Below are 8401 nucleotides of genomic sequence, written 5' to 3'. Positions count from 1 at the left end.
GGGTTAAGGTTAGCAGTGTGGTTAAGGTAAGGGTTAAGGTTAGAATCAAATGGTATTACTTAATGTAACAGCAGCTTAGGTAGTGAGGACCCTGCAGAGCTGCCTCCAGTACATGAGTCATCCAAATAAATGTCAACCTGCAAAGAGGACTCTCAGCACCTCATCGCTTTCACCTATCCTGTATTTTCAGCATTGTACAGATGAAGGCACCTTCATTCCTCTTCTCTAATTTCCTCTCCTCCATTCCTTATCATCTCCGTCCCTCTCCATATCTTGTCTCTCCAAACTCATCCTATCAGCCGAGATTCCTAACACATCTGGTTGCTTTGGTCCGAGAAGAGAAGAGTCCAGATGCCTGATGGGGTAAGAGTGAAAGGAGAGGGGGGAGAAAAGAAAGAGAGGAGGGAAGCCAAGGGAGTGGGATATGAGATAGAAACACAACTCACAAATACAGATGATGGAGAACAAGAATTGATAGCTTTACAAAGAGTGCTAGACGTAGAGAAAGAGAAATAATAGTTTCCTGGAGGACATCCAGGCCTTAGCCCAAAGCCATGTCATGCTGCAGAGTCTTGTCTGTCCAGAGCATGGTGCTGTTCCCACTCGGCAAACTGCTCTCAGGTCAGTCCAACTTTGCCACCAACACGCTTTCACGTCACCATTTACTCGGTCTCTCACTGTTGCGCTCCTCCCCCCCTCTCCTTTTGCTTTCACTCTCCTTCTTTCACTCTTTATTTCTTTCTCTCTATACCTCCCTTTTCTCTCTCTGTGAATACTCACATCTCAGGTAATTGTAAAATGGGTCATGGCTGTCATTGATTTCATGGTCTTTATAAAAATTGACACAGCCTACAAGTTCTGTAATGATATTGAGAGATAATTTCACTACTTAAAGAATTCCAACTTGTCACGCTTCGAAAGTGTGAGTGCATTCTTCTCATTCCCAGTGTGGACTTACATTTCTTCCCAAATCAATGCTTCATTTTCAGAGCCAGCTATTTTCTAACATGTATTGACAGCGGGTTGAATACTTATATAATCAAGATACAGTGCCCTCCGTAATTATTGGGACATGTTATGCGGAGTGGAACAGGGGAACCCAAGAGCAGATGAGGAGACTGGGATGAAGTAACCAAGGCATTTGTTGAAACACACGGGGGAGTTGGAGTGCAGGTCAGGAGCAGCTCGGGCGGGTTGCTGGAAACCAGGTGCGGGAGGCTGAGCCTGGAGAGAGAGGGGTTAAGACAGGGTAAGCAGGTCTAGAGGGGAATCCAAGGGAGTAGTAGAGTGGGGAATCCAGGACAGAGTAACAGGATGACGAGACGTGGGACTGGAGACAGGGATCAAAGTCAGAGTGGGTAGAACTGCAGCGGAGAGGAAAACAGCGTCAGTCAAGGAAAACAGGCACAACAGGATCTGAATGGTAACAAAAGGCTAGACATCTAGAAGTGTGGAAGTGGCAGGGTATTTGTCGAGGTCTTGATTATGGAACAGGTGAGCTGGTGGGGATCTGCTCTGACTCCAGCACACCTGTCTACGCCCACACACACACACACACACACACACACACACACACACACACACACACAGAGAGAGAGAGAGAGAGAGAGAGAGAGAGAGTGGGAAAGAGTACTGGGGGAGTGGCGGCAGGTTATCACACCCTAACCTTAGTTATCTTTGTTTTCTTTATTATTTTGGTTAGGTCAGGGTAGACAAGGGTGGTATGTGTGATTTTGTCTTCTCTAGGGTTTTAAGAATATCTATGGGGTTTTGGTTTGTCTAGGTAAATGTATGTCTATGGTGGCCTGAATTGGTTCCCAATCAGAGACAGCTGTTTATCGTTGTCTCTGATTGGGGATCCTATTTAGGTTGCCATTTTCCATTTTGGTTTAGTGGGTTATTGTCTATGTGTAGTTGCATGTCAGCACTTGTGTGTAAAGCTTCACTTTCGTTTGTTTAGTGTTCTTCGTTTAAATAAAAAATAATGTATTCATCTCACGCTGCGTCTTGGTCTCCTCGTTATGACGAACGTGACACAGGTCAAGGAGACACAGGATGAGCAGTAGAGGGCATTGCAGGAGCAGATGTGACAGGACAGTAATGCATTTTTTCTCCTTTTGGCTGTAAACTTATGGGACCAAATACTTAATTTCCTACTACTTTAAATACACGTAAGTGCATTTGTCCCAATACTTTTGCTCTTCTAAAATGGGGGACCACGAACAAAAAAAGCTGTCATTTCTAAACGATATGAAAGAAAATACCATCAAATTAAAGCTGACTATTCTGAGTGTTATTTTTCATAACATGTTTAGAAATATTCAAATTTTTCTTCCACTTTCACAAGAATAACATTTTAATCCCACTTTGTAACACAGCAAAATTTTGAAAAAATCAAGGGGTATGAATACTTTCGGAAGGCACTGTATGCTATCTGCATATCTGTTGGTTTAATCATCAAACAAACAGCTACAGTTCCTTTTTATACACTGATTAACGTTAAACACTGATTAAAGGGATAAGTGATTTTGACATGCTACTAGAAGAATGCTGACAGGGGTCCTATACCACTAGTTTTTAACTCAATAATGCTAAACTGTTGATAAGAAAACAAACACAGATGTAGGATCACGGACTCTCTAGGTCCTTAGCCTACTTTCTACTTTCTCATTACATGATATGACTAGGTTAGACCAGTTGTACCTCACCTTGCAGCTTCTAGCATGATGGCTAGCAGCATACGGTGACTGATTAATGTAAATGTGGTTCTTTAAATGTGGTTCTGTCAAAGTGCCATATTATTCTGACAGAAAACATATTTTGAGAACGATACATCTCAATAAACACGACCACAAGAAAATTCATCATTGAGCACACTTTTTTCCCCCAATAATTCTGTCAAATCTATTATTGGGCCAACTGAGAACAAATCGTCATTGCAATAAGGACCTGGACAAGAATCTGAAACTCTTGAGGGTCTCAATTTCAGAATAAGTACAAAGGTGGCCTATAAACCCATATGAAAACATAATACAGTTTGCTATAGAATTCTGTAGTAAACTGTAGTATACTGCAGAATACTATACTACAAATTGTAGTATCCCTTGATCATGTGTAGTACTTAATATATACTGTTGTAGTATACTGTAGAATACTATAGTAAAAACTACAGTATTATCAACAAAAGAACACGGTAGTAAATACTACAATAATGTTCTCAAGAACACTACAGTCCACAAAAACATCACACTTGTTTATCTATAGTAAATACTAAATGATTTTATTTGCATATATTCCCTACAGGTTATTCGTTCAGACCCCAGTCCTACCTACCTACAGGTTATGGCAAATTATTTCTCCAGTAGGTTTCCTTAAGGAGAAAGCCTCCACTTCTATGTCAAATCTACAAAAACGTTTATAACAATGGTATTCAGTGCCTTCGGAAAGTATTCAGGCCCCTTGACTTTTTCCACATTTTGTTACGTTACAGCCTTATTCTAAAATGTATCAATTTGTTTTTTTCCCCTCATCAATCTACACACAATATCCCATAATGATAAAGCAAAAACAGGTTTAGAATTTTTTGCTAATTTATATATATTGGTTAAACCGGATATATGACATTTACATAAGTATTCAGACACTTTACTCATTACTTTGTTGAATCACCTTTGGCAACAATTATAGCATCTAATATTTTTGGGTATGACGCTACAAGCTTGGCACACCTGTATTTGGATCTCTGCAGATCCTCTCATAGCTTTCCTCAAGACTTGAGAACATATCGTTTGGAAAGTTTGGTGTTTCCCTATATATTGGGAACTTTTGTGGGTCAAGGAGGGCAAGAAACATGAGCCTTTCATGGTCATTGTGTCACGTCCTGTCACGTCGTTGTCTCTAATTGGGGATAATGCTTAAGTAGCATTTTTACCACCTTATGGGATATTGTTTAAAGTTTTCCACCTAGCATCTCTGTAGTCACGATTCGTTGTTAGTTTATTGTTTATTTGTTTTTTGTCTTTGCTAAGTTTCACTTTATTCATTAAAATTATGTGGAACTCAACATAGTCCGATATTCATTCCAACGAACGTGACAGAATATCCCATCAACAAAGAACCAAGCAGCGTGCCCAGGAGGAGGAAGTACCCTGGACTTGGGAAGAGATTCTGGATGGGAAGGGATCCTGGACTTGGGAAGAAATCCTGGCAGGACTGGATCACCTTCCATGGCGGGAGACGACAAGGAGAGAATGGAGGACAGCGACGACGACAGGGTTCGCGGCCACGATGCAAGCCCAAGAAGCAGCCTCAAAAAAATATTTGGGGGAGGCACACAGGGTGGTCGGCGAAGTTGAGGGGTGAGTCAGAGACCGTCGAGGAGTTATTGGATAAATTGGAGGAGAGTGAACGGAGGGGAGAGTTAGAGACCTTCGAGGAGTTGTTGGATAAATTGGAGGAGAGTGAAGCGAGAGAGCTGTTGGTTTGGTGTAGTATGCATGGCATTCGCCCTGAGGAGCGTGTTAGCCGTCCGATGCCACCTGAGTCAGATCCCCGTACTCGTCCTGAGAAGTGTGTTATAAGTTTCGGTACAATTGATGCAGGCAGGCTATACGCACCAGGTTTCCAGTGCGCCTTCACAGCCCAGTACGTCCTGTGCCAGCTCCTCGCACCTACCGGGCGAGGTGTGTCATCGAACTGGTACCATTGATGCCGGCTATAGGCACCAGGTCTCCAGTACATCTCCACAGCCCGGTACGTCCTGAGCCTGCTCCTCGCACTCTCCCTGAAGTGCGTGTCCCCAGTCCGGTACGTCCTGTGCCTGCTCCTCGCACTCTCCCTCAAGTGCGCCTTCCCAGTCTGGTACGTCCAGTGCCTGCTCCTCATAATCTCCCTGAAGTGCGTGTTCCCAGTCAGGTACATCCTGTGCCTTCTCCCCGCACTCCCCCTGAAGTACGTGTCAATAGTCTGGCGCCACCTGTCCCGGCTCCACGCACTAGGCCTCCAGTGCGCCTTCCCAGTCCGGTACGTCCTGTGCCTGTTCCTCGTACTCTCCCTGAGGTGCGTGTCACCAGTCCGGTACCAGCAGTGCCGGCCCCCCCGCACCAGGCTTCCTGCGACGATCCCCAGTCCAGAGCTTCCGGCAACGGTTCCCAGTCCAGAGCTTCTGGCGACGGTCCACAGTCCGGAATCTCCAATGACGGTCCACGGTCCGGAACCTCCTGAGACGGTCCACGGTCCGGAACCTTCTGAGACGGTTAACGGTCCGGGAACCTACTGCGACGGTCAACGGTTCGGAACCTCCAGCTCCATGGCCGGAGCCTTCCCCTGCGACGATCCCCAGTCCAGAGCTTCCGGCAACGGTTCCCAGTCCAGAGCTTCCGGCGACGGTCCACAGTCCGGAATCTCCAATGACGGTCCACGGTCCGGAACCTCCTGAGACAGTCCACGGTCCGGAACCTCCTGAGACGGTCCACGGTCCGGAACCTTCTGAGACGGTCAACGGTTCGGAACCTCCAGCTCCATGGCCGGAGCCTTCCCCTGCGCCGATGCCCAGTCTGAGCACAGCGTCCAGTTCAGCTCCAAGGCCAGAGTCTTCTTCTGCGTTGGTGCCCAGTCCAGGCACAGCGTCCAGTCCCGCTCCATGGAAGGAGCCTCCCCCTGCGCCGATGCCCAGTCCAGACACGGCGTCCAGTCCAGCTCCATGGCAGGAGTCTTTCTCTGCGCCGATGCCCAGTCCAGACACGGCGTCCAGTCCAGCTCCATGGCAGGAGTCTTTCTCTGCGCCGATGCCCAGTCTAGACATGGCGTCCAGTCCCGCACCAGAGCCGCCCCCGATGTTGGCGGATCCGCGGGATGAGCGGGTACTTCGCCCCGCACCAGAGCCGCCACCGACACTAGACACCCCCCCCCCCCAACCCTCCCTTTTTATTTCAGGTTTTGCGGTCGGGGTCCGCACCTTTGGGGGGTGGGGTAGGGGGTACTGTCACGTCCTGACCATAGAAAGCCTTTCTTTTCTATGGTAGAGTAGGTCAGGGCGTGGCGAGGGGTTTAGTCTAGTTTATATTTTCTATGTGGGGTTCTAGTTTGTTTTTTCTATGTTGGTGTTTTGGTATGATTCCCAATTAGAGGCAGCTGGCTTTCGTTGTCTCTAATTGGGGATCATACTTAAGTAGCATTTTTTCCACTTGTGTGTTATGGGATATTGTTTTGAGTTATTGCACGTAGCATCTCTGTAGTCAAGGTTCGTTGTTAGTTTATTGTTTATTTGTTTTTTGTCTTTGCTAAGTTTCACTTTATTCATTAAAATTATGTGGAACTCAACAGCCTTGGTGTCATGAGAATTTTGTTCTCAATGTTCATAACCCAATTTAATTATATTACTCTCAGCCTGAAACCCAGAATTTATAGGAAACTGGTTGAAATGAATCAGGCGGAGGCCCAGCTACAATAGTCAAATGTTTATTCATGGGAACGTTCCCCTTATTATTTCCTGTACATTGGTCTATATACCTCACATTTCGTCACAAATGTCCCTCCTCCTCTCAGATACATTGGCAATATAGTTCACAAGTCTTCTCACATTGTCTGCCACCTGTTAAACAATCTACTACAAGCCCAAGGTCTCTCCACTCCCTGGGTAGGGACAGAATGTCCTGTAAGGAACACAGTATTCCAGCCGGTCTGACGACAGCTCCATTTGTTTCTAACAAGGAACAGAAAGTCCTTGTTCTAATTCTTGACTAAAACTACACACATCAGATTTAGTGTTATGATTCTAATAAGATTCATATAATCATACAGTGACAGGGTAGTATTCTGTTAAGTTATAGTTCTTTGTTAAATGTATACATCATTTAGTCATTATTCATAAAAAATCCCATAACACTTTGTCCGATATTCATTCCAACGAACGTGACACATTGAACTTGTTTCTTGGCTGAGTGACAATGTTGTTGATGATCGCACTGTGTAGCTGTTGGTACTGCCCGCGAACGTCTCCTTGCATATGTGTCCTGCACCCCCTTGGAACTCTGGTCTCACTCACAGTGTCCTCGTAGATGGAATCGAATTTCCCTTTTTCCCTTTCTGTGGTGTTGCAGAAGTCTGCATGTCAAACTCCCTGTTCTGCAATATTCCAAACAGCATGTCGGAGTATGCAAATATGGAGTAGAACGCACATAGCAGGAAGCAGAACTCTAAACTTGTCAGGTGCATTGTGTATCCATCTGCGCTGTGATTGGTGTCTTCATCAGAGTCATCGTGATGGTCCACTATGTATTCAAAGAGTTTACTGGGTTCAAAGAGTTTACAAGGTAGTGCTCACCTTGTCTTCTCCGGACAAGCTTTTTGCCGGATGCCTCAAACAATCGGAAAGGCGATTCATCAGAGAAAATTACTTTACCCCAGTCCTCAGTAGTCCAATCCCTGTACCTTTTGCAGAATATCAGTCTATCCCTGATGTTTTTCCTGGAGAGAAGTGGCTTCTTTGCTGCCCTTCTTGACACCAGGCCATCCTCCAAAAGTCTTCGCCTCACTGGGCGTGCATATGCACTCACACATGCCTGCTGCCATTCCTGAGCAAGCTCTGTACTGGTGGTGGCCCGATTCCGCAGCTGAATCAACTTTAGGAGACGGTCCTGGCGCTTGCTGGACTTTCTTGGGCGCCCTGAAGCCTTCTTCACAACAGTTGAACCGCTCTCCTTGACGTTCTTGATGATCCGATAAATGGTTGATTGATGTGCAATCTTACTGGCAGCAATATCCTTGCCTGTGAAGCCCTTTTTGTGCAAAGCAATGATGATGGCATGTGTTTCTTTGCCGGTAACCATGTTTGACAGAGGAAGAACAATGATTCCAAGCACCACCCTCCTTTTGAAGCTTCCAGTCTGTTATTCAAACTCAATCAGCATGACAGAGTGATCTCCAGCCTTGTCCTCATCAACACTCACACCTGTGTTAACAAGAGAATAACTGATAACTGGTCCTTTTGTGGCAGGGCTAAAATGCAGTGGAAATGTTTTTGGGGGATTCAGTTAATTTGAATGGCAAATAGGGATTTTCCAATTAATTGCAATTCATCTGATCACTCTTCATAACATTCTGGAGTATATGCAAATTGCCATCATACAAACTGAGGCAGCAGACTTTGTGAAAATTAATATTTGTGTCATTCTCAAAACTGTAGTACAGCCACGACTGTACTATAGTATTTTTTCATGTGGGAAGTGGTTTTAGTAAAACCCTGTGAAGGTGGGGGGAAACACAAATTAATATATCCACATTCTGGATGTCTTACAAATGCTATTTCCAAGACAAATTCAGGCTTGTGATGAAACATCAATATCCTAGAATTGACCTCAGTTCTGGGGCATAACCCATTCATTAACAGCACCTCTGGGTA

The sequence above is a fragment of the Oncorhynchus mykiss genome, chromosome 7 (assembly GCF_057628025.1).
Source record: "Oncorhynchus mykiss isolate SJ-2025 chromosome 7, ASM5762802v1, whole genome shotgun sequence".
Taxonomy (NCBI): domain Eukaryota; kingdom Metazoa; phylum Chordata; class Actinopteri; order Salmoniformes; family Salmonidae; genus Oncorhynchus; species Oncorhynchus mykiss.
The sequence above is the reverse complement of the archived record's forward strand: the minus strand, read 5'-3'. Positions refer to the sequence as shown.